The sequence below is a fragment of the Cloeon dipterum genome, chromosome 1 (assembly GCF_949628265.1).
Source record: "Cloeon dipterum chromosome 1, ieCloDipt1.1, whole genome shotgun sequence".
Taxonomy (NCBI): Eukaryota; Metazoa; Arthropoda; class Insecta; order Ephemeroptera; family Baetidae; genus Cloeon; species Cloeon dipterum.
The window spans coordinates 35,841,511-35,867,207 of record NC_088786.1 but is presented as its reverse complement, the minus strand read 5'-3'; the positions used below and the strand labels follow the sequence as shown (position 1 = coordinate 35,867,207).

At 41.9% G+C, this 25,697-nt stretch overlaps 2 long non-coding RNA genes across 2 annotated transcripts in view; one reads left to right on the top strand and one right to left on the bottom strand.

The window, feature by feature from the left end:
• The window catches only part of LOC135947053 (uncharacterized), a 145,858-nt gene extending 134,349 nt beyond the window's left edge, over nt 1-11,509 (bottom strand). Inside the window, exon 1 of the long non-coding RNA XR_010575578.1 lies at nt 11,173-11,509. This is a non-coding gene — a long non-coding RNA (uncharacterized LOC135947053). The remainder of the gene's footprint in view (nt 1-11,172) is intronic.
• A 717-nt stretch (nt 11,510-12,226) lies between these two features.
• LOC135948353 (uncharacterized) lies at nt 12,227-23,873 on the top strand. Its single transcript, XR_010575797.1, has 4 exons — nt 12,227-12,430; nt 12,533-12,643; nt 16,321-16,509; nt 22,423-23,873. It is a non-coding gene; the product is annotated as an uncharacterized LOC135948353 (long non-coding RNA).
• The last annotated feature ends 1,824 nt before the right edge of the window (nt 23,874-25,697 follow it).

Sequence of the window (25,697 nt, the reverse complement as noted above, 5' to 3'; positions counted from 1 at the left end):
ATTAGACGATTTTAATTTGTTTCTGCTGCATCTGCGCCGACGCATGCATTCAATAAAATTCCGTTCGGAATTCATAAGTAGGAGAAACCAAATTCCGCTTTGAATTTCAAATTGCTTATGCAACTCATCTTCTGCACCGCGGCTCAAGGTTAGCAAACAAGACGGTATTTTAATTTGCTCCACATTTAAAATCAATTCTATTTTATCTTCATTATATCGATGGAATGGAAAACTTTGCCTTTGGAGCTGGCTCATCCTCTAGAAAGGTCTTTCGCCTTTGAGCGCATCTCTTTCTTTTCTGCTATATATATTTTCACATTACGTGCGCTGTGTGTGTTGTTTATCTTGGGTTCGCTGAAAAAGCGGGAGTGTGATGCGCGCTTTGTGCTTATCGCTGATTAATCTCAATAACATATTATATCTATTTGGGCAAAAGACTAAAGACCAGAGCGTGGCGGCGCTGCTCTGTATTTATACTGCATTCAGAGATATCAATTAAGCTTTATCTCACTCGCTCGGGCCCCGCCAACCGACATTTATATAATGGGATTTTTCGTCCTCCTCGAGTGCAGGTGCACAAGCCTGGCAACCGGATCTCTCTTTCTGGATGACTCATTCCAGATCAGCCTCAAATTGAATAACATCGAGATTAATTTTAATATAATTGAGCGATATGATTTAATTTAAAGGACGTTGACGGTTACGATAACACCGACAGTTTTGGAAAGAGCGAAATTGGACAGTATGACTGTACAAATTAAATCAGTTGTTTATTGAATCCGTTGACAGTTGCCATAATTAGGACCAAGCACCAGAAGAGATTATTTAAAAAAAAAAAATCAAAAGGATTGACCATGATTCTTATATAATTTCAATATTAAATAAATTAATGTGTGACTTGTTTGGAAAATTCTCATTTTAGAGGTTGCTCCAGGTCCCTTTAAATTATATCCGATTTTAAATCTGGGGAATCTAAATAATTGCAAATATTTCCATTTTTTTAATTATTGATCTGTCGTTGGGTAGCATATTTCGCTGAAGTAGCACTCGCGATGATCAGGATGCAAACATTTCGCCCTCATTGAAATACGTGTTGTGTGTTTCTTTGTCAGGCTGTGATTACACTGAAAGGGTGCGGATACGCGAGGTATTCTGCACGCGGTGTGCGACAGATCTCGCATGCAGCCTCCGTCTGCATGGCTGACGTGCTTGACTGACGCATATAGTATGCTCGTCGACAAACATCATATCATTTTGTCTATAAAGGTATGCGAAATATCCATATCGCATCGGGCACAATCACAATATAGTGGCTGCGGTGCGGATATGCTGCGGCTGCAAGGGATGACAGCCAGGGCGATCGGGCGCCATTATTATAATTATCATCCGCGCAGCATTGGAGAGAGCAAGAGGTTACTGACCTATACTCACACATAATGGTGCACCTCTGTTGCACCCTCTCTGCCGCGTGGATTCATTATCAGCCGCTCTCTGATACCTTAGTCAACAAAATCTCATGTGTACCGAGTAATGAGAGCAGTGCTCGCTCGCTCATACACATAACCCGGCGTGCATGTAATACTCGATGTGTGTGTATGCGAGTACATAACACTGGATGATGCGTTCGCTGTGCGCGCCCGAGGAGGGTTATATTGTGCGTATCGAGTGTTTGCACCGATGCTGTGTGCGGATCAAAAAGCTTGATGTGCGGAGGAGTCGAGTGCGTCGAGTCCTCTCGAGTTTAATCAGTACATACAGTTCGTCCGTTGTCGTCACGGATGCGTTTTTAATTTTTCCTCTCGCGCGCACTCACGTTCGTTTGATGAAAACTGATATGCCAAAAGAGGAATTTTCTGGTGCCATGTTCAGCGGAAGCGATATATTGTTTGAATTCCCGGTATCACAATGATCTATAGGATCATTTTCACTTGTTTTTTCCAAGAATTCGATCATCTGAAACTAATCAGTTTGTATGACACATCCTTTGCTTCTGTTACAGATTACAATTTATTTGTTCAATTCAATATGGAATGAAGTATTCATTTTTATACCTATAAGGAAGCGGTTATTGCAGCCAGGGATTGTTGCAACATTAACAACTATGAATCGACGGCAAAAACTATTATATCAAAATTAAACAGGCTTTACCAACGAGTTCCGCAATTAATATGTAAGGCCTATTAAGCTGATTCATCACTGCAGTTTGAATGAGGACATTTTTGGAAATGTTTCGTGAAAAAAAAATCAATTTCTTCCATTTTCTCAGATTTAGCCAAAGATCATGCCTTCTGAATTGTGAACTTTTTTTAATTCTGCTTGTGTGTTATCCCTATAAAAAAGCGATTCAAACTAGTTTAGTTTGGGACTTATTCCTCTCAGCAGCCCCTTATTGAATTATTTGCTGCGACTTGCGAGCTGAGATTAGAGATTTATATTGCCAAGCGTGTGCGCGATCCAAATCAAATCAAACGTGCGCTGCCTGACCTACCCCAAACACCGGTCACAAATCACCTCGGCGCACCACCTGCGCACCGTATACTATGCAAATGCACATAATTCACTCGCGGCAGCCCGCCCATAGCAACAGGTACTACAGTACACACATTAAATATCGCGCCCAAGCAGCACTTATTTTATGGCCGGCGCAATGCATTTTTCCTGTTCGCTCTACAACTCGCGCGCGCGGATGCAGCGTTGAGATAAATTCATATTTTCCTCCCATCCTTCACATGTCCGTCACTCAATTCAAGCGAAATTGCGCATCCTCTGACCTTCTGAAACAACGGTTCGGACGCGAACTTTTAGTTCCGGAGCTGGTCATGCATTTTCCAATGCATATACGCGGCGCAGCTCTTTTTAAAATTGGAGCGCACCAAGTTTGTGCGACACAAATCAAGGCTGTGCGAGGGCATAAATTTGGAGCTCAAAATTTTCACCTGCCTTTGGAGGCCCCGAGATTCGGTGCAGGTTTGATAATGATATTCAAGTGTCAAAATACGGCAAGATGAATGGTGCGCGTGCTGGATAAAAATACTCTGACTCGGCCGAGAACAACTTGATCAGCTCATCTCCAGGGGGAATAATTTCCCTAATAATGCGAACAAATCAAACACTTGAGGCAGCAATGCATCATTTTCTAGCCGACACACGTCTAGCGCTTGGGTGTATTATTCAATGTATTTGAAAAGCAATAAATCCAGTCGCCACCATAAATCAGCAGACCGACCGCTACTTTCGGTCGCGACATGCAAATGATGCGCACCAACATTTATTTTGTCGGCCTGTAAATTGATGCCTTCATCTGTGCCTCATTTAGCCCCGAACGACTTTTTATTGTTTAGAAATGAAAATTAACAAAAAGAAATAAGTTAATATTTATTTAAAAATTTAAAATCATTGGAGACAAGTTTATTTGTTTTTATAATTTTGCAATGTCAACTTCTGGCAATATTTTTACCGCACCAAAAAGTTCATTAACATTTAAGTAAATGCATTGGGAACTAATTTAAAATTAGCGATAGAAAACAAAACGTATAAAAATAAAATAACTGTGTCAATAGTTTAAACGAGAACCAATTTTGGTCCTCCAAACCGTTGCCTAAAAGCAACCAGGAATTTATATACAGATCTTTCGCAGTTTCCTGATTGTGTTACCGCGCAGCGAGCGAGGCATGCAGCGGTCCATTCGATTAAGCACGTTTCATGAAACCACAAAAAATTCGCTGCCGTACAGCGGCCTTGTGGTCCATCAGAGACGTCCTTCTCTTGACGTGTTGAATTTTTCTGGCAACAAACCCCCTAAGCCAATTTATGAACCGCTACTCGGCTCATCTCATTACAGCATCTTCTCATCTTTATACATGGGCGCGCATTAACTCGCTCGCGGCCTGTTGGAAGACATAAAGATCAGCATTTTTGCGCGCCCAATTCTCGGACTGCAAGGCTACTCAAGGTCGTCGGTTTTTGGCCAAGTCTGGCCGCGCGCGATTATACGGTAAAATGCGAATCACCAATTAGCCCTTAAATGGATTCTTTACGGCGGGGGTATTTTTATTTGAGGCATTTCAGAGAAGACGACGAGACTGCTGCTGCGCGGCATTCCTGCCGATTGGACGTTGATGCTGAAAGTCTATCGAAAGCCGTGTGCCGGATTTCAAAATCCAGCTTCGCCTTTTTCGCTGCCGCATTTGCAAAGAAATTTCTTCCAGCCCGCCTGATTGTTGCCACACCAGCAACGTGTCTTTTGCATATTATTTTCTCCGAGTTGCTGCGCGTCGTTTTCACCCCTTTCAGACGGCGGCGTTGTTGCAGAATCCCGCCGCTGCATTAACTTATTATCAGATAATTGTTGCTCAAAGAGACGTGCACAGCGGGATAAAACGAAACCAACACGCGTGTTATACAGCTTCTTCTCTGTGTGCGCGCCGAGGTGTCCCTTTTTGTCATTTCCAATTGAGAGAGCAGCTCGGGCGCACGTTCACATTCGCATTAGCTCTCTCAGCGGCAGCCAGCGACTACAATACACACACACATATAATAATAAGACGTTGCTGCGCTCCATTAAAATATCATACTTTGTGTGCACATTACGAGTTAGTTGTGTAATTAGCCTGTGCCTGGGTGCTTATGACAATAAATCATAAATAATTCAAGTAGCCGGGCGAGCGCAGCGCACTCTCGCATTAGCCATATTTGCAGTAATGAGCCCTCTCCGTATGCCGCTGTGCAAGGTGCATTAAAAGATTATGACGTTTTTAAATGCCCTGAAAAGATTCCTCGTCCTCAAATTAGCCATAAAAGCAACACAAAGAGGGCTGCTTATTGCACGAGACCGAGACTTATTATCCCGACAGCGCAGAAATATCATGACCTCGCCGCAGACCAGAATCGCAATGTGCGCGGCAGCCCGGCTGTCTCTCCGGCCAAATTCGCAGTTGGGACATTCCTTTCCGTGCTCTTTTGCAGGAATAAAATGTAATTACGCCCGCAAGAGAGGCGAGGCATCAAAGTGCGTGTATATGTATGTGAGTTTTTCGAGACCGTCGCTGTGCGCGCGGATCATAAACTCTCTTGGAAATGAGGCTCAAAGAGCCTGGCTTTGCGCTCTTGCACCTTTAACCCAACATGGAGAGACCAACTCGAAGCAACTTGTGCCTCCGTCTCGTGAGTGCAGAAAAACTTTTAATTAGAAGCAAGGCCATTACGTTGCTTGCCGGGAAACTCGTATATTCCTTTGGTATATTCTCAACATTTTTAATGCTTAGCCAATAAATCACAAATTTGGAAAACTATTAATTAAATGTTAATAGCTTTATTATATTATGTTAATTTTTCTGATGCGTGCATTTCATTATAATCAGGTAGAATGCAGTTAAAGGAATTTAAAAGACTTTTACTTCTGTCGGCAATTAGATTACGCTTGAAGCAAATAAATAACTGTCCGTCTCAACATTTAATTGGTCGCCAGACTGGGGACGAAAATGGGCTGCAGAAAAAGAGGTCAAACATCTCGCTTGTCGCGCCCTCAAACTGTGATCAACATGCTACTTTTCAGCCCCCATTTATATTAATCGTGTTCGGCGCGTCCAATGGGCCGCACGAGCGCGCGACCTTATAATAAAACATCAAAAGTGCATCAGCGCGGCCCGTGCTCGGCACCGAATCAAAAAAGAAAAAGAACGGGCAAAGAATTTGGGTCCTACACGAAAATTGAGGCCAAATGCAAGTGGTAAAAATATTGGAGCGGCCCGCGCGCGAGAAATTGATTTGGCACGTGTCGTTGTTGATGTTGTCGCATTGTCTGCCTCGTTCGGGGGTGCAGCGCATCAAAAATGTGTGCATAATGTCTCGAGGTGGCCTGATTGGCAGTGCGGCCAACGAGGCTACTTTTAGCTGCATCTGACACATGCATCCTTCGCTCGCTCGTCCTCGGTGCGGAAAACAAGCTCATCCCCGCGCGCGATGCCGCCGCCGCTGCTGCTGGGCCAATGAACCGATGGATGCGCGCATAACACGGATTTTATCTCAGGCCATCTCCACGTAATATTGTTTTTTAATGCAGCAAGAGTGTTTAATGCGGCCTGAACATGCGAGCCGCATGCACCGAGATTTGCCGCTGCAGCTTTCGCGGAACGACGTATATTCGCGCCGCCGGCCGGAGGAAGGGAACAAGCAGGCGCGCATCTGGAGAGTATAATCTGCGGGTTTCTCGCGCGCTCGAGATTTTTAATTAAACGCCTGCTCACTTTGCACGAAAGCAAGTAAGAGGTGGTGCTTCATTTCTCCTCCAATTCCAAATTTTAAATAAGAGTATTGTTTGGATATTGATGACGGCCAGGCAGGCGTACTAAGACTGGTATTTTTGCCCAGACAGGACCAGCTCAAGTCACTGCCCCCGCACTAAGGTTGTTATTTATTGAAACGTGTGACATTTGAAATTAATTCACGCATTCTGGAAAGTTGCAAACAAGTCGGGAAGCTTTCCAATTCCTTGCAAATCCGAATATGGAATCGTCATTGCAAAGAATCAAATAAGCGCAAATCGGCCCGCACTCGACTTAAAACATCGCTCAGACTCTCACAGCAAGTGGCGATACATTTCCAGAGTTCTTTGGCCAACAAAAATTAAGATAAAACCGTATCTTTGTTCTTTGCTGACAATTTTTCAATTTAAAGCCTTAGAAATTTTAACCATTCGGTGGTTTCACATTTTTCAATGTAGACGCAAGAAATAACCATGAGGATATATCATTTAAAATAAATTCCAGTATTGTAACGAGGAAAATGTGCTGTCAGCTTTCAGCGTGTCCAATGGAGGAATTCACTAATTAGCGCGACCAGCATTCCTGAAAACGCCGCCTAACAAATGCAAATAATTTGCAGAGCCTGCGCGAACAAAGCTCAAACGCCACGAGTTGCTTTAAAAACGCGGCCGGGAGAAAAGAAACCATGTATGTGCAGCAGCGGCGCCCCATTAAAAGCAGGAGAGTAAGTAACAAGTCGAAATTTTGCAATCGTGGAAAGGAGCAGCGAGAATAAAACTGCGCGCGATGAGTGCGAGGGAGGGAAGCACGGGAATGAAATTTCGCCGCGTCACCGCCGAGACCAATTTATTTGATGAATGCACGCACAAAAGTATACAGCACACACACACACACATTCTCTCGGCGGCGAGAATGGAAACGGGGTTGGTATGTGCGCTGGCTGCGAGATGGCCCTATTTTGAGGAGGAGTAATGAGATGCCAGGGCGTTGTTATTCATTATCCGGCACTCTGAGTACTGCCAGCGCGAGTACACAGTACCGAGAGTGAGTGAGTGAGTGAGCGGGCGCTGCTGCCGTGCTGCTGAATTTGTTGATGCCAAATTCGCCAAAAATACCCGCCGCCGGTAATGAGCACTGCCTGCTACTTGCGCTCTCGGCCTGCTGGGTGCGAACTAATCGCATTCCACACTGCGATAATCTCGCCGCCGTCTATAAAGGGTTGACTCGCAATTTGCGCCACTGTAGGCAAATAGAATGACCTCCGCTTTCTTATTGATCAGTTTGTTGCTGTCCACGTTTCCGTTGTGCTGAACATAAAACATAGTTGTGTAATGAAAATAATGAAATTTAATACACATATTAAATCATGTTTTTCGGATCTCTGACATGAGGATTGAGCTTCAATGAGAACAGCCATTTCGAAAGAATTCTGGAAATAACTAAATAATCTCAGTCCCAAGTGCATGATTTGGATATTGGAGAGCTTTGATATTTTCTCTGTGGAATAATGAATTCGCTTACTTAAAATGACACGTAAGTTGTAGTGTATAGGCCGTATATAGGCAATAAAATAAGAACGTTAACCCTTCTCAAAAGGTAACCAAAGTCAAATGGTGATGTGTATGGTTATTTTCTAATCTGGCATCTATTATCTAATTCCACATCATGCAGATCTCGCGATACATAACGTCTCTTAACTAAATCAATTGGCACGTCGTGTTTCTTTGCTTGAATTTTGTTAATTTGATTTGTGTAAATTAATTTGCTGATGTTTCATTGCATAACTGGCGAATAATTGGATTCAGTAATTCATTTCAGGAATGGATCATTGAAATAATGTTTGTGGTGAACCGATAAGGACTACGACACTGAGTTGCTTTCGATTGAAAATCATGAATAATTAAAATAATGACTGTGTTAATAAAGATGAAAAAATTCAACGCCCTTCGAGCAGTTAAAAATTCATATGGATCATCTGGCTAAAACGTATACGCAAATATTTGACAGCTCGAGCCGTGAAACTGAATAAAAATTCATAGCGCTGCTGGGTGTGTAGCCGGCGCTAATTGAAAATAATTAGCCGCTAGTTGCTACTTAAACATGGGCGGGAGCTGCTGTGGGGAGCTCCCAAATTGGGCCCAATTTGAATCAATTTAATTGGCCAGCACACAACGCGACGGCAGCGGGGTCTTTCTTTCTTTCTTTCTCGTGAATAAGTGAATATTAAGCAGCTGCTTTCCATGCGAGTCATCTCGACGAGGCCAGCACGGAGAATATGAAGTGGTCCTCGGAGAGAGCAGTGCAAGCATATTTTTCCCTGGCCGTGCATCTCTCATGCATGTACGCGGCCATTGGGATGCACACAGCCGCGTGTGTGTTGATGCTGCGCGCTGAAAAAATTATATACCTCGAGCGCAGAACTGGCTTTAAAACATCGTTAACCTCTCGGCTCCGGCTGTGGGATAAAATTACTCGCCTAATTGTTAGGTGTGGTTTTGATGTGCTGTCATATGCTGCATTTATTATGGAGCCCGCGTGCGCTGGACCGGCAGCCAATAAATCAAACTGCAAATAAATGCATGACTTGCTTCTGGTGGTACAAGAGCGAATCGTTAAAAAGTGCACTCGTTACTTTTTACAGGAGTGCGATCTGCTTTTGCCAACTAAGTTACATTCAGGATGTTGCTCGACTTGCCTTTGTTCGCATCCAAAGACACTCGCACTTTTTCTCACAACTTTGAAAGAGTCGACATAAAAATTTATCCTTCTTTTTTATTATACCGAGTGAAAACTATTCAAATCATTTTATTGTGATTTTATCGACTTTGTCCTCAAAGGATGCTTACGTAACAATTATTGTTATCACCTTGCTCACCAGAAGCGCAATATTATTGTATGCATTTTTACTGTATTTTGTGCGGCACAATGTCCTTCCAATTCAAAAGACAAAATAAACATCCGCGTCATGGTTCGAGTATTTCCGAGGCACCGAGACGCGAATTCGTGAACTCGGGTCGGGAGTAGCACGGCGTTCGAGTGTAAATAACAACAATCATTGTGAAACTGTGTGAGGAAAAATTTCAGAGATCACAAGAAGAGTAAGACAAGGAGCTGTTTGTAATTGGTAACAGAAGCGGCAGCAGCAGCATACGTATAAAAGAGACGCGCGCGCTAAGCAAGCAAGGTGTATGCCGCCTGACGTCACCGGAGGCTCAATATAGCAAATGTAGGTGCTCTGCTTACTTTGAGTTTATTTTTTTGAGCCAGCCCGGGCCCGCTCAATGCGTATATCCTTAAGGTTGCTGCGCTCTGGCTTTTTCACTCAACTCTACACGTCGCCGGCCGGCGCGCCGTGTGAACTCTGTTGTAGGCGGCGGGCGGGGAGGCTTCTTTTATTCGCCTTCACACCCTCTGTAGCCTCTTGTTCGCATTTAGCTCTCGGTACAATTTGCAGCAGTGTATCAAAAGCGGAGAGGCTTCTCAGCTTTTTAGTCGTCTGCTTTGAAATTTCGCATTCCCTACTCATTTTTTTTGTACAGTAAATTGAATTCCAATTTCCTAAAACATGAGAGAAAAAATAATGAACACCCCGATTTGTTAGCCAATTGAAATTACAAAACAGGTGTTTTTTTTCACGATTCCTATAGATCTCTTTTTGCCGCTGCCGTGGCCGAATAAGCAAACGGTTAATTGGAGACGAAGCCCATTACCTACGGCCGAGCACGTTACAGCTGATACAGGGATGAATTAATTTGAAAATAAACTAGGGACGAAGAGTTTAGCGTGCGGAACGCAACAATGTCACAGCGACCAGCAATATACAGAGCAACAATTTAATGCTCGATTAAAATTAAAAGGGGTGCACAATTAGCTCTAAACGTCGGCTCCGGCAGTGCTTGGCCAACCAACCAGCCAGCCAGTTGGTCACTCTCTTTTATTTCAACTCCCCAAGGAGCGTGCAGGCCTTAAATTTTTATTGCGCTCTGGCTGGCTCTGGAGACAAGTGCACACACACACACTTTTTAATGGCAACACAATAATAGTTGTAATGATAATAACGTGCACATGCAGAAAGAGAGCAAAGCAGCATGAGCAGCAGCAGCTCGTCGAATATAATAAAAAACCAACAGAGAGTCGCTGGCGGAGCGACGTCGGCCGGCGTGTTTGCCTCTGCGCTCTTTCTTTCTCCGCTTTTTCGCGAGAGAGTCGACGTTATTTGCATACTTAATGCCGTGTGCGCTGCGAGTGAGCACACAAACTGTTGCTATTGCCATTGTCAATGTGAATTACGACTGTCACCTTGTATCATAATAAATATTAGTAGGTGCCTCCTCGAGAGCGCAGTGGTGTCTTCCAGCGCGCAGTCCAGACCGAGAGATAATTTAAAGCGGAGAGCGCGCGGTGTTAGAACAGCCTCCGCCGTACTCAAATTGATAATAATTTATTATTACAACTTTGTAATTAGTCCAGCAGGCAACTATAAGGCGCTGTAGCAATGGTCTAATAGCCTTATACGTCTGGAAGACGTGCTTTGAGCTAGACGCAGTTTATTACACGGCTTTTGCACTTGCAGCTTGCCTAATCGACGCTCCAGTCTGCGCTAGACTCAAAATCTACTTTCCATATTTATGCTAATCTGGTTTCACGCTGCTGCGGATTGCTCTGCTAGTGTTCTGCATTATGGATTTTCGCATTAAATGGTTGCCATGCAAAATGCTCAAGTGTTTAACTACTCAATGCATAAATTTAAGACATATTAATTTTAATCTTTAAATTTAATGGTTTAAAATTAAATAGCTCCCGAAGTAAAATAGTTAATATCGCACTGTATCTATAATCTATAAGTATATCTGCAAAGGCGATTTGCCTGACCAGGAGGGAAAAAATTGAAGAACCGCTTTTAACTCACCTTCATCACGCCTCCCGAAACTTTTGGAGATCCTGGAGCCTCGGTTGCATGGAGATTTAATCCAATGGGGGCTGCTGCCACCGTTGTCTTATTATGGCCTGGCCTCGCACTTGTATACATTCCAAGGATTTCAGCATCTTTGCAATCAACACTGCTGGAAGAGTGAGCAGCGAATCACGATCCTAGCCCTGCACCCAGAGAGACGATTCTGCGAAATCTGTGCTGTGCTGCATGCATGTAGATTCCATTCTGCAAAAATTAGCTGAATTAGACACATCGAAAAAGGTGTGATTTCTAAAAATTAATTTATGTATCTATTTGTTAAATTTCAATGCGTTCAAATATTGGTCTCACGCGTTTTTTCAGTAGCACGTCATGTCAGAAGGAGCACACACAATACATACATAATTCAGCTGAAATTATGTATAATGAAACTGAAAGATACAATATACATATACATAACTCTTAATCTGTGCATTATGTATGTGCATCTCTTCTCTACTTACATATGATACATACATAACTCTCTATCCAATGACGGAAACATATAATTAACCCAAAGATTCAAAATAATAATAGGAAAACCGTTGGTAACAATGCATGCTCAACAAACTGTCATAATATGAATGTAGATATAACGCAAATTATTATGCATCTCCATGGCCTGGGCCTGCAGCTAGTGTCGTTGGTGACAACAAACAACAAAAATGTCGACGACCAGCCAGGTTGGAGGGGTTGGAGCAGGTTGGAGCCAGGTTGGAGCTGACCTAACATGTCGTAATGATTGAGAGTCGGCATCACCTGCAGAGTACGTACACAAAGGGGAGCTGATTCGTCGCAACCTAAAACTGATTGATGTGAGCTGAAAACCTTACCAGACAGGGACACAATAATGATCCTAAATTCTTAAAATAAATTGCCAAATAGTTATCGTGATTAATTGACTTTTTTTAGATCGTTCAATAACATGCGAACGCAGAAGTTCCTCACATGTCTTCGCACTCCTTAAGGCACTATACATATTATAATTGCAGTCCGAGAGAGGCGTGATAATATGTAGTACAATGGCTTTGTTTTTGTGTTGGCGTTTGGCCAATATTATGTAAGATAAACTTAAATTGGTTGATTCATATGAATTTTTTCCAGACCACTGCGACTTCACTGTCTACTTTTCTGCCTCTTTAAAATCGAAGACCAGATCAGCATAGCCCAAGATGACCTTTTTGCGATTTGCGATGCAATCACCGTTCTCCTGAAGGTATTATATTATATTATTTTTTATGAATTGTCTTCTTGACTTTAATAGAAGAGACGGCAATTCGTCCACTGTTTCAAATTTAAATTAAGTAAAAAATTGAAGCGTTTCAGGCAGGAACATGTCACCGCATGCATTTTTCAAAGCGTTTCGGTCGATGTTGGAGAGTAAAATTGGACATTTTCTACTAACAATTCATGGAAAAATTAAAATATGGTAAGTTATGAACACGCAGCATTATTTCTCTAAAACTTAATAAAATTACATTCATGTATAAGGCATTACAATTAAATTAATAGGATTCAGCGAATTGCGCTCTCAAATATATGGAAAGATTAGCCATCTTTGAATAGAACTCATTATTTTGAAACATGCACGTCGGTGTTGGGTGTGCAATCGAACTCATTACGCTCAAACACCTCCGTGAACGTGAACATGGGTGGTGAGCGACGAAGCACCTGTCTGCGTCCTTTCAGAACGGCGACTGAAACAAAAGGCGAAGTAGCGAATTCACGCGGCGCTAACCAACGAACGCAACTCGTCGGTACGTGCGTCCGTTTCGCAAATTATCTTGCTCTGCATCTCTTTGTCGCGAAACGAAATATCGCTGCTGCTGCTGCTTCTGCTTTGTCTGCTGCGCGCCGGTGAAATTGTGCATCGCAAATTTTAATCAGCTGCACAGCACTGGTGGATAATTTGCTCCGTGGGTTGCGCATATAGTTCTGTTTAGCCTCGTCTGTTAGCACTAAATATAACGGAGCGCATTCAGGAAGATGATCCTGCGCTGCGGCGACGGTGTAGCGTGATCACAAAGCGGCGCGTACTTTCTGCAACACACCCCGGCGACGTCTAATATTGCAAGTGCAGCATGTTCCCGGCGACGATGATGATTATTACACTGCTATGTGTATTTGTCCCAACCGCCCTGCTGGGAATTCGCACGCGAGTGCATGCTTGTTGCCATCCCGGCCGGACGGCCGGCCTGCCGACCGACCAACCGACCGACCAACCGACCGACCAAATGTGGAAAATGTGCACACGCAGCAGCCGCTTTTTCTCACCCTCATTATGCAGCTCAAGTTTTAAAATGACTTCGGGGAGAGCGCCGCAAAATAAGCTTAGCGTGCATGCTGCGCCAATTTTCGACCTCCGTCGAGACTTATACTTGGGAGAGGGAAAATAACAGCAGCAATTGAAATTAGAACCGGCGGTCGGTATATTATATGAAAAAAAAAATGTAAAGAAATGGCTGCACCAGCGGAGACACGCGAAAGGATAATTGAAAAAGTCGCGCTGCTCGGCGCAAAAACTGCTCTACTCTGAACTACTTACTCTTTCTACTTTTTATACACTTTATTAACAGCCACTTTGTAGCGACGCAACAAACTTTTGCCACGAGACTGCACAAATGTATCATTTTCATTAGAGAACGACAATGCGGCTGCTGCCTGGAAACTCTATGGTATGCTGACAGACGTTTTCGCAACGGCAAAATAATGCATTCTACCTTTTTGAAATTCAAATTTCCTCCTGTTGCGCACATTGTTGTTTTCAATCACATTGGTGTTTTTTGCTGCGCAAATTACACACTTTCAAAAGAGTGCCAATAATGACAAACAACGACGCGACAACATGCATTCTAAATTGCTCGTGAGCGAGCAAAAAAGCTAGTGAACCGGGCAAATCATAGTTCAAAAACCTCTCTCGTTTAGTCGGAATTACACCGGCCGAGCAGCAATAAACGCTTCGTTATATTTATAGTGGAACCGAGCGAAATAAAGCACTTACGCTCAAATTGGGCCTGCGGAGAATGATTATCAAGTCCGGCAAGCACGAGAGAGAGGGCGGGTGGATGGCTGGCTGGGTGGGTGGGTGGTTAGCGCGCTCGTGTGGATTTATTTCAGGAAAAAAATAATAGATCTCTTCGGGAAAACAACAACAAATAATGCAATTTACTAATTGCACCCGTGGCGTCGTCTGACTATGAAAATCATTGTCTTCTCAGAAGCTGCAGGCCAACGCACGCACTCTCATCTGCTCCGCGGAAGATATAATTATCATGGAGTGCAGTTATGATTTAAAAAATTTGAGGCAAATTTTGTGTTGCTTGAAAATTATTTCAATTTATAGATGCAATAACAATTTTTTTTAAATTTCCAATAATCATAAAAGGACCTTGCAACAAATAAAATTCTAAATTTCTCCATTATGTACAGCGCTTGACCACATTCTCTTGGCAGATTTCGATTCCTCTCTTCGGGATCTATCCAACGGTGTGTGAAACTTTGGGGGAACCCTTTGTTGTGAACTTAAATCAGATTTCAAGTAGGGAGACATAGTCCTCACACCATTTGCGTGCTAACTTTGCAGCCACACGTTTCTCAAAAATGTACAGTGTTCCTTAGGTCAATTTTGGCTTCAACTGAATCCTAAGGGATCAGTTCATGCATTAGCAACAAGCATTTTCCAGGGTTTATAGTATTACTCTTGTTAATTCGGCAGGAATTTTATTTAAAGCGGTGGTGCGCTATGCAAATACCAATGCAACCCATTAAAGAGGAATGATACTGGAAAAGCCTGGAAAATGCTTGTTGCCAATGCATAAACTCATCACTTAGGATTCAGTTAAAGCCTAAATTGACCTAAGAAGCACTGTAATTTTTTGAGAAAATTGCCAGGAAAGTTATCGTGCTTTTCAAATGGTAATGGCTGTCTCCTTACTTGAAATCCGATTTAATTTCAAAACCAAGAGTTTCCCCAATAAGTGGCATACACCGTTGGACAGATCTCGATGAGAGGAATCGGAATATGCCAAGAAAATATGTTCAAGCACTGTAAATTTTTGAGAAAATTGGCAAAATTTGAATTTTATTGTAGGAAGGAAATTTTTTTTATCATTGCAAATTGTTGAACGAATTGTTTATCGGTCAATTGTTTAAGCCATCCAACAATTTAAATAATTTTCAATTGTTGCCCAGTATCATTCCACTTTAAAGAAGAGTTTATACAGGACAACAATTAAGATCATTTTGCATTTTGACTCTGTTAGTTTTGAGTTTACTTTTTAATAATTTTAGCAACAGTTTATGTCTTTACAAAGTGCAATAATGAAATCAGCACCCACAGGAAATTTCTTTCTATTTTAGATTTTGCCAAATTTCTCAAAAAATTGACCGGTCGTTTGTCAAAACAAATTCAGCATGATTTCGATCCCACTTGTCACGATCTATATCCAAAGTTTTTTCGTATTTATTTTCCAGTAAAGGTGACAAAGAATTTTCACAAACTTTCTGTGAAGCTTAACTTTGAGCAGTTAACGGAACTTACTATCTCATATTATAAGCTTCAAATGGTGATATTTGCAACACGTCATTGCTTCTCTTTATTTCAAAGGATTTTTGTAAACATTATACGGTTAGACGCACACTTATTTATTTTAATTTGAAACTCTCGAATGTTCACAGCACTTGTTAGATATTCCCTGTTCAGTGAATGACACTTAAAACGTGGTTTATTTATTTGAGCCAGCTGCATCACTGTCAGTGAGTCATGGATACGGAATGACGCATATTTCATAAGCGTCACGTTGTGATTCAATGAAAAATTGTTCAATGCATTTTGACCAAAATTCTTCTCGTTGCGCGGACTTTGGTCATTAATATATCTCAGGCATTATATAAATTAACCATCAGTTTAGTGACCAAAGAACGGAATCTCATCTCTAATCATACGCGTAAATAATAAATCACCCAGCAGCAGTAAGAGCAAGTTATTTGTGCCTCCGCCACTCGAGCGAGAGAGGTTACGTGGGCCGGCGGCGAGCCCACAACTTCTCGAGATATATTTACGGCCGTTTAATTCCCAGCATTAAATAATTAAAAATCATAACTCAGCAGGCGGATCGAACGGAAACGGCGCAGAGCGACCGACTGAGACGAGAGAGATGGGTCCCATGCTGCCCCGCCGCTGCTGCGCTGCCTGCCTGCCTCGGCGGCGCGGAGAGAGATTGCGCGTCGAATTTGCGAGACGCATCAGGACCTACACCAACAAAAGAGCGAGCAGCGCTATGAATGGGCTTAAAGGTGACCTTTTACAGACACACCATAGCGCGGCTGGCTGCGTGCTCCTCTCTCCTCCGCCGCCACCGCCGCCGCCGCGGCTCCAAAGGCGTCAAACTCACCTATACATATTGGCACAGGGCCACAGGCCTCGCGCCGCACATCGCTCTGATTAATAGTCGTCCCCGCCGCGATCGGCTCCTAATTAATTTACTTATTAATGCGTAATTTGCCGTGGAAGGAAAAATCGATGAGCAGCACTGTTGAAAATGGGGATTGCCTTTATTTCGATTATCAACTTATTAGAATTTCTTGGAGACAGCCAGCAGCCAGCTTTTATGAATTCGTATGATTTTAAATACTTTTCGTATGACTAACAGAATCTTAAGAGTGAATATTTGAAGAGAAAAATACCCTGCACAAAAGCTATACAGGGAAATATATATTTTTCTTGAGTTGCAACATGTTGCACGCAGGTATATTTTTGATAAACACGACGCGTTTTAAGGCATCTTTTGAACACCTATATACAACTGCACTCAAGAAAAATGTGTCATTTCTTGTTTGTTTGCTTTGGTGTACATATAGCCATGGATGGCTCTTCCCAACTTTAGAATTTCCGTTCCATTGGGTAAATTTCCAACAGCCTGCATAAACATGCTGTGCTGCGTAGGCTGATATTCCAATTTATTTTTGATCAATCGCTTGGAAATAGAATGAAATTTTCACTGTATTTAAATTCAGCACTATTAACTTGCTATATTTAAATGCACGCGCTATTAAAATTCCAGTGGGTTGAACACATAATGCTCTATAGAATTACTTTAAATTCCTTCCAAGTTTTCATTTTACTCAGTTCTCGAAGCATCTATCTCGGTTTTCAATTTGAGCAACCTTCAGCCTTTAAGAAACAACAATAATTTATTCCTATTGTTAATTGGCTCGGTATAGAATTTATGCACATGATCTGAAAAACGGCGTGAGATCCGAATAAAATTGATTGATTTCGCTTATACGACAAGAAGTCAGCGCCAAGTCGGGCGTGGTTTGCCGTGACTGCTCTCCTTTCCGAGCAAAAATAAATTCCCGTCGAGATGAGGTGTGTGTGAAAAATGCCGATTGATGGATCTGCACGGGCAAAAAATGAAATCATATTGATAAGGTCGCGGCTGCAGGGATAAAATATGCATGTAAACGGCGAAGGCAGGTGAAGTGGCGCGGCAGCAATCATTAAATTTCATCTTTTTATGGTGCCTGCTGGTTGACAGGTACTTTGTTACAATGTCATTCGAAAGCAATCTAGAAATATTTCTCGACACCAACGCAGTTTTCTCGGCACAGATCGGCGCTTTTTTTACGTGTGCTGCAAATGACAAGCCATGCTGCAGGTCTGCCGTCCGGGGCGGGTGTGTGCACTGCTCTCGCCGCCGCGTTCGTATAAGGTTTCTCGTCAGACTCGTTAAAAATTATTTTTCACTGCTGCCGCTGCGTTTTTATAGCATTTATATAATGATGCTCTCGGTGAAAAATGAACCTTATTGTTTTTCATGTTTTCTGGCGCAGGGAAAATATATCCATGCTTTACATTTTCACTTTATAATCTGGCAAGTTTGTTGTGATGCTCTCGACACGAGAGGTCATCCACCTTAAGTATGATTGATCGACCAGATTCAAGGATGTATCATTTTGGACATTTTATTCTGTCAACAAAAGAGGCTCATTTGAGAAGTGTTGAAAAACTCTTAATTGTAAATTCTTAAGTAAATTTTATGAGTCCATCAGTTCCGCAGATTTATTGCACAATTTTATATAACTAGATTCCGGGAACGCATTCCAGCGTTCATATATATTTGTTTTGCACGCTGCGCGCACTCATTTTTTCCCGGAGAATGATAAGAGCCACGCTAAGAAGCGTGCCGCGCTTGGGGAATACCTACGTCGCAGTATTATTTTTCCCTGCTTTGCACCCACACTTGACCATTAGTCACGCGAAATGTATAATTCAACCGGTTGCTGGCCGCGTCAAGCTGAATGAGCGTGGAGACGAGATAACAAATTTGTTGTTTTTGTTTGCAACCAATGAGGAAATTAATATATGGGTTATTCTGCAGGGTTATCAAACCAAGTGACGCCGCCGCCGCTTCTTACCTACGTCAATTTGTGATAAAAATCGACGAAAACAATGCGCAGAAGTTTTCCATCTCTATGACGTGGCGTTAGTTCACGATCTAATTAGAGGCTATAATAATTGTTCTCGGCGTGTGAGAAATTTCATACACACCTAAGCGATTATTAACCTAATTGATAAATGTGCACGCATTTCTTTTGACATTTCTCGCGATGCTTGCTTTCAAGCCTGCTCGTTTCAAAGAGCAAAAGCAACTCTTTCAGTGCAGCTCACTCAGAAATTGAAAGAAGGAAAGGACGTGTAAAAGAAAATTGCAATTAGTCTCTCGTTTCATATAGCGAGTGCAATTATAAAGAAAAACAAACTTTTCGCGAAAAGGGAACACATATACGTGCGCGCAGCAGCTCGGGCATGCCGCCGTGTGTTTCCAAAAGGTGAAGTGTGTGTGTATATATGTGCTGTTTGTATTCCAAACAGCTCTAGACGCCGTCAAAAACAAAAACACACGACATATACACTATAATAAAGCCGCTGAAGAGCCAAAGCACGAAATAAACCCGGTAATGTACGTGTATATACACGGCTGGGGTTCATTTATACACATTTCGCCCTGGCTGCGGATGCATTTTATTGTGTCGTGTGTGTGTGTGTGCCTGTTTTGTTATAACAAGACAGCGGCGTCGGCAGTGATGATGATGTTGATGATAAAGGAGGATGGCACATGTATAATGCTATTTTAATCACGTGATAAAAAGTAACAAGCTGCCGCGTGATTATAATGATGAAAAGTTTTTAATGAAACCACACAGCTGCCACCGCCCGCCCGCGCAACGCAAAAACTTGGAACTGCAATTTAATTGGCTAATAATTTAAATGTTCGCTCTTCTCGGTTGCATAATAGCTGTCGCACAGACATTGCGTACCAAGTGCACGTCTTTCAGAACATTGATTTTCCGTTTTAAAAAGAAAAGGGCACACAAATGATTTTATTCTCGGTTTTTTAGAGATAAAGCCTAAAATATTACTTGCAAGACAATTTATGGTCTAGCCTTTTAAGAAAAATTTATACACCTTGTGCTCAAATGTGTACAGGCCACCCAGTGCTTTCCTATTCAACGTTTTTTTTTATTTCCGAGAATTGTTATACAGTTTAGAAGAAAACGCGCATTTGTGCATTTATTTTTGTAAGAAAGGTGCCTCTATAAATTATAGCAGGTAGCTGTTTGCAGTATAAAGTAGGGCGCGAGAGGGTGTACATCAATTGTTGTGACAGTAACCTTTCTTTTGCCTTCCAGCAGAAGATGAGTCCCCAAGCTATATTTTTTTCTGTTCCATGCCCCTATAGAGAAAAGAGTAAATATATCATGTACCCGATATTTTTTTAAATATACCACCTTGACACGAAAACACATATTGACAATCAAGCTCTGCAATCCTTAGTTCAATTATTTTTGTGTCTATTTCAATACAAAAATTATTTTAAAAAAATCAAGCTCTCTAGACTATTGTTTTAAACTTTCTAAACACTTTTGAGTTTGCGCTCGGCATCCGCATAATGACGGGAAGGAACTGTTTGCATTTTGAAAAGCGTTATAAGCAAACTGTGCGAGTACTTACACTTACACCTCTCTTTTCTCGTCATTCGGGATAATGCCTGCCATTATTCGCAGGCTGTCAGTCCATTTGTCTCAAATTGACATGCAAGAGCAGCATCACTAATTATTTTCTCGGAAAGGCTCTCGGCAAACGGCACTGATGATGTCACCCCCAATTGCAGGCAAGAGCGTGGCGTTAAATTTACACACGCCAAAACACCGCAGCACTTACAGGAAATCACACTAATGCGACGCAAATTACAACAAAATGCGTCTAGCCTGGAGTTCTGCAGCCTGATATGCAAAGAGGGTTTTCCTAGAAATCGTAGCATTGTGATTTTCTTCTGGAAAAATTAATAATGATTTTGGAATTTGGTTAATTGGGTAAAATGCAATTTGAAATTTCAAATATATGTTGAACTTTTATTTACTTAACTACTACATACAATTTACAACACAATATGTGGGCTGCGTGGAATATTTAATAAGAAATTTGACATAATTGTCGCTCGAAAACTCAACTGCCAAAGCAAATGTGAGATTCCAGGCTTTGTGTTTCACAAAAAAGTTCAAAAGTGGAGCAACTAAATTTAGCCGCTGCTCTTGAAGGGCCAATGGCCTTTCAAGAAAGCCTTGAACTTCAAGCCGGAGCCACTGGAGGTGCGAGACCTCGAGGCTGGCTTTGGCACTTGTCCGAAGCGAAACTTCGCCGCTCATTAACTCTTTGCCCATGCAGTTGGGCTGCGCTGCCAAGCGGTAGCAGAAATGCCCAAACATTGGCACCTCATGAAGACGGTTATCAAGTGTTTCAGTTTCCAAATCATGGGTTTGAACCTTGAACACTACCTGTGAGATTCAGATTGGCAGATGCAACCAGATGAAACTGCGGCCCTAGTGCAAGTTGAGGGAGGCGGCCAACTTCTTGCCGACAGTTCTGCTGACGGATGAGCGAAGTTTGCGAAGCGCAGAAGCCATGCTGAGGTCTTCAGCCACCTCCAGGCGTAGAGTGAAGTCAGAGGGCATGAAAACAATGGAATCAGGGAAGGTGACGTCAGTCATCGACCTGTCCACCGGGGTCACCAGAGTAGTGTACAAAATGTCCGTGCCAAGGCGAGCCAGACGCAGAAGACAGCAAAGCGGTGGTAGTCTCCCTTGTTGTTGAAGTGGTCCACGCCGCGCCACATGAACGGCAACGCGCGCTAGACTTTGTCCAGTTCTGCTTATGAGACGTATTTGTGCTTTTCCTTCTTTGCAATTCGGCCATGTAGGTGCTCATGCGTTCATTGGTCGTGAGCAGTGTCTGTGATTGCGGCCATCAATTCGGCCGAGCCCTCGCGCATCTTGATTTCCAGTTCTATCTTCTACTCCATGTCAAGCTCCCCTCTTTGTTTCTGAAGTTGTCAAAAAAGGGGCGTGCCGACCTAATAATTTCTTTCCCGCGTATTTTGTTACATTTCCATTAGGCTGGTGTGCCTAATGGTGTTCGATTCGCCAATTACCGGGCTAATCAGAAATGTCAACAAAAATATTGATTGTGCTGGAGGAATTATCATGATCAATTTTCCAAGCCAATTTCATTTTACGTTTGTAATTTTGCCGCCGTACTCTACTAGACGCCATATCTGCGCATCGCGGTGATCTGGCACCAGGTGATAAACCAAATAATTATTTTATCTATGCGTTACGTTATCTAATGAATATTTAAAAAATCTGATTGTGAGGCTAAATGATTTTTGTGTTTATGGAAGTATATGTCCATCTGTTCATGAATAAGTGTGTAGCATATGCCCCTTACTTATTCCATGACCGAGAACACTTGACGAAGCACATAATATACACACACGCGCTGCATCTTAACATATGTATATATAGAATCTAGTTGACACGGTTTCGAGGAAAATCAGCTGGCGTGTTCTCCAATAGGTTTCTCTGACAATGAGGTGCGAAGAAAATAGTAATAGCCTCTCGTTGATTTCACACCCTTACTGCCCGATCACCCTTCCCTTGTTTTCCTCTTACGCTAATTTGATTACGCCGTCACATTCACTGCTTTTGCTGACCGAGCGCGCGCGAAAAGGTTTGCGCGCGAGCAATAGCCATTCTCTGGAGGCCATTCCTGTGCCATTGCGAATAATCGACTCATTTACTAATACCCACACACACACACAAAGTGCGCGCGTCAATGAACTGTGTATTATATTCTCTCTGTTTCAGGGCAGCTCTCACAAAACAGGCAGGTGAATAGAGGAGAATGAGCTGAGGCCCCAGGATAATAAAACATAATATACATCTACCCACCCTGTGCACACACGGTAATGAACTGCGCGTATATTTATTTATTTATTTATTGCACGAGCATATAAGTCCGAGGCGAAACAATGCGCCGAGAAATTCGATACATCTCGCAGCCAGCTATATATACGAGGGGTTGGCGCGCACGAAAATCCTGCCGCGCGGAGAGAGAAGACGTAGAGGTGCGCAAAGAAAAAAAGGTTGACCTAGGACGCGAGTGCGCCAGAAAGAGAGAGAGAGAGAAAGAGATGCATTGCTCCCGATTATAATTGATTGCGCTGTTGATGGACACGCGAGGACTGAGATTGAGAGACTTGTGTGACAACGATGAACGGGTGCCCTTTTTATGATCGCTTTCTGCTGCGATGTACCATGCTGGCCGATGCTATATACAAGATAGTAAAAATTGCATCTCGAAAACTGTTCATTTAATCTCACGAATAATGACAATTTAAGCATTAATTTATGTATTGAACTCTTTTATGTACACGTCTATAAATAGGTAGTGGAAAAATTGCGCAGAGCTCAACGACCAAACGTGAATTTCCTTGTTGGAAGAAAACGGTAATAATCAACTCTGTACAATGAAATTTTATTGGATGTTTGTTGAGCGACGCACAATTATTTCTTCAAATGTTAAATTCACGCTATGATTTTGAATCAATTTAACGATTCCTTTGATAGATGGCACAAAAGAGATCAGATTTTTCTTAAATTTTGTGCTGTTGTGCGTCAAAACATTAAGGGTTTCATTTAAATTTATTTTTATGCTGTTGAGTCTTACCTCATAAATTTTGCAAGCTGTCCGTTTACAAGAAAGAAGGGGCCGAGAAATTATTCTTCAATTTTCTGAGAACTCAAAATATTTAGATAGGATATAAAAATATACATCTTGTGTGGTTTTCAAAAATTTTCAGACTTGAATAGTGATTGTCTTTTGCTTTTCATTTTGCTGTCAAGAATTTGGCTATGGCTGTCAATTATTCAAAGGAATCGAAAGGACCCTAAAATCTATGACCGATAACCCCTTAATAGGTACACGCACCTGTAGTACACTTGTGTAAACAAGTTTTTTGCTGCGTCACTGAGTCGAGAACTCCCGTGGAGTGGGTCTCTCTCAATTATTTTTTGTACATTCGCACAATACATGAAATTTTAACTTGCACCCCGCAGTTTAGAGATCTATTACATGGTGCGCCCTGAAGGCTGATTCTGAAAATAAACCATATTTCAAATAAGACAAAACGCAGTGAGTGCGCACAAAGTTTGTCAATAATATTTTACGTGTTAAATTCTTTTGCAAGGGAAGTAAAAATCGCTCGTTGAAAATTTTGTCTTTTTATTTATTCTTACTAAATTTTGCTTTCAACTGCAGACATATTTCAGCAATTATTAAAACGGAATAAATCGTATTAAGGAGAAACATGCAAGAACAGATATGAAATAATTCTCTCCTTGTTTATGAGAGCTATTTTCAACAATCGCTTATTCAAAATTCACTGCAGCTAATACTGAGGCTATGAATTTGTTTCTGAGGGCAAAAGTTTGTAATATAAATTTTATTTTACATTTTTTCGACTTTCTTGCTGTTTGTCATTCCTGATTTTGCTTGTGGGAATAGCTAATGTGAAATCAGTAGAATTAAATGTACCTTTCTCATAATTTTCCTTTTAAATTAAGTATTTGTTTATTTATTGCTTAAATTTAAAGCTGAAACTATAGTAGCCATAGATAAAACGACGACTTTTTAAATAAAGGATATCCGATTTTTCTTCCATGAGAAGTTTTTTAATTAACAGTTTTGACCAAATATGTGTAAAGTAATACCAAAAAACCAGAAAATGCTTGCAATATTTAAAAACCGACTGTCTTCCACTTTATATTTTTACATCCGCAGTGAAGCGAATTTGCTCTCCGTGCTGTCACCAGGTTTCAAATCAAAAGAGAGTCAAGAAGAAGAAGCGCGTTTCAAAGCCACATGCCCGTATTTCACTCGAGTGTGTGGTGCGCATAGCTGAAAGCATTGCAGTGAAAAGTAGCGAGTAGCCGTGATTAAATTATTGGATTTCTGATTAAACCTCATCCATTCATCCATCCATCTCGTGCAGGAGAGTCTTGGTCGTCGTCAGTTGCGCGACGGGACGGGAGAGTTTCGCCAGAAGATAAGTGCCGGCGCATTAGTCACACAGTGCAATTGTGTGCACCTGATACAAAGCGAGCGGCTGGTTGCATACGTACCCATAGTGAGTGCTCGCCGGGCACAATGAGCGGTGGCATTAATTACCGTCAAGCCAATCGGGCAGCTGCAACGCGTGCGCCGCCTCGAGTTCGCAGAAATCTTAATTTCATTCCATCTATCACTCGTCTTCACACACGTCTGAGCAATTCCAGGATAAATAGAGCGAGCGCGCGGTGCGTTTTTTGCCAGCCGCGCGCACCAACAATACATACATAGAAAAGCTCCTCCTGACGAGTGCTGTGTATTGCGGCGCGATTCTTGTACAAAAGGGGGTGTGAGGGTGAGTTTGTGCGGTGCACCAGCTCAATGTGTCATATTCTCTAGATCGAGTGACCCATTTCGACGTGGCTGCACTTCTTGGAAGCAGCAATTTGTTTGATAGATGAGCTCGGCCTGACGTGAAAATAAACATTTCCGCGGAACAGCCGTCCAGCAGGGGAAATTGATTAGAGAACGATATACGCGCTGCACGCCCTGATGCATAATTTTATCCAACCCTTTTGTTTGAAGATGTTTTTCTGAACCTTTATAATTAAAAATTCTGTGGCAGTGCGTTGAGTTTAAATTTTTAATTATTGATTTTCTGGGATCTAATAATGTAAAAAGTTCAGGATTGCAAAAAACCCGCATTTTATCAAAAAAAATGAAGTGCAGTGTTAAAAAACGGCTTGCAGGCAATGTTTTCACCTTATTTTTCAATAGTTTTCTAATTATAAATTTATAACCTCGACTTGAAAAATTTTCCGAGACACATTTTTGGAGAAATTGAGGCAGCAAAATGGTAATTTAAAATAAAATAACTGCACAGTGGAGGAAATTTTGAGCACTCTGACCAAAATTTTAGATTTTCAGATAAGAAAAATGAAAAAAATTAATTTCTTGCAATTCTTGCTCAAGAAATTGGTAAAAATGAATGGTAAAAACCGTTAAAAACCAGAGGTGAAAAAAACCTGGTGGT